Here is a 1,835-nt window from a genome sequence, read left to right as displayed (position 1 = left end):
CACATGACATAATAATTGCAGATTTTATCTCATTGGGGTATTGAGTGTCACATAAAAGAAGTGACTCGAGTAAAGCATAATGCCTATACGCAAGTGAGAGTCAGTATGTGGGGTAACCGTATAATGATTAAACTACAATGAGCGTCAAAACAAAAATGGTGGTAAGAGAATACTGTGAATCATGAACAGACTACAAAAATACAAGGCGGGTCTTACTCAAGGAAAATTATTTGCATAACTTTACATGATAAAAACATTCCGAACATTCGTTTCCCATCGGAAGTCCGGTATACGTAACCAGGGTCTGCCTAGAAAAGAACGCGATGGTCTATTGTATAAGGTTGCATGCTACAGCAGACTCTAATGAGTATCAAAATCATGTTTGATGTATGAGGACGGTAAGTAGAAAACACACACTCACACAAGAGAAAGGATGGAGAAAAAAAAAGATATGCACTGTAACTTCAGGCAGGGTCAGCTATATGACGGGGAATAAAGGTCTTGAAGGAGAAAGTCTTACTCTCGGGAATGCTATCTACATACCTTTGCATAACAAATACATTCCGAACATTCGTTCGTCATCAGATGTTCGCGGTACGTCAGGATCTGCCTAGAAAAGAATGCGATAGTCTGGAGGGTCGCAAGATACAGCAGACTCTAACATCGAAATCAGTATGTGTGAGTACATTAAGTTGAAAACACACATAAAACAAGAAAAGATGGGGGAAAAAATAATATGCACTATCATTTCAAGCAAAAACAGTCGTATGACTGGGAGTAAAGGTATTGAAGGAGAGAGAAGAAAAAAAGTCCGGAAAAAGTTGTCATATCAAGCATGCGTCAAGATATGCTGAATAAATCCAATGTGAAAATTATACTATTAAATAGTAGACAAATTCTACATACTACTCTCAGTTGAGCAGCATTATTATCTGTGTCACTCTTTGTTATGTTATTATATAAATCAGCTATAACAACAAAAAATCAGCAAACAAAGTTGCGGTAGATACGAAACTTCATTGCTTGTTATCAGGGGAATGAAACAAGGACATTAAAAAAAGGCGGAAATAGAAATCCTCCATCAATATTCCATACGAAATATTTTAGTTTATGTATGATTTTTTTTTTTGAATCATTCGGATGTTATGTAATCGGCTGGTTCAGCTTAGTGATAAAAGGGAGAAATATTTTCGTTCTTTTTAGGTCTCAATGCATAACACATGAGTTTTGGTACAAACAAACAAACGAAAAGACAAGAAGTAATATCTTGATACACAAACAAAATTTTTTGCGCACTGCGCTCGAGAAAGAAGTGACATGAATACTATAATTTTGCAGTTTTATGAAATATATTTAAGAAAATAACATTCAATTCTATAAACAAATCCACACAATATATGGTTATGCTGATTTTAAGCAAAAATGAACCAGTGTAAATTATACCTATGTCAATAATGACATATTAATAGACCTATTATGCACTTAAAAATCTTGAACCATTCCTCTACGTGATAATGTACAGAAGGCATTTTCATTTCTTTCCATTCAGACACGTTAAATTACTTGAAAGGGAACCAACTTACATACAGAATTAATGCGTAAAGAGGAGATATCAGAGCAAAAAATGAGTGAAATAAGGGCATAAGAACAATCTTACACGAGAATCATGATCTGGCGTTCTGGTCAGTCAGTGTAGAGATTCCATTTCGACGAGCCTTTTTCTTTCCACTGAAGGATTACTCTGGCACCTTGGACGGCGATTTTGGTTGAAAGACCCGTGTCTTTTCGCATTTTGTACGCGACACTCGAGAGGGTTCCTCGTCTGGCCTTGAGGG

Source organism: Diadema antillarum, unplaced genomic scaffold, assembly GCF_040938485.1.
Source record: "Diadema antillarum isolate AM-2024a unplaced genomic scaffold, OU_Dant_1.0 scf00000094, whole genome shotgun sequence".
NCBI classification, from domain to species: domain Eukaryota; kingdom Metazoa; phylum Echinodermata; class Echinoidea; order Diadematoida; family Diadematidae; genus Diadema; species Diadema antillarum.
This window is presented reverse-complemented; position numbering follows the sequence as displayed.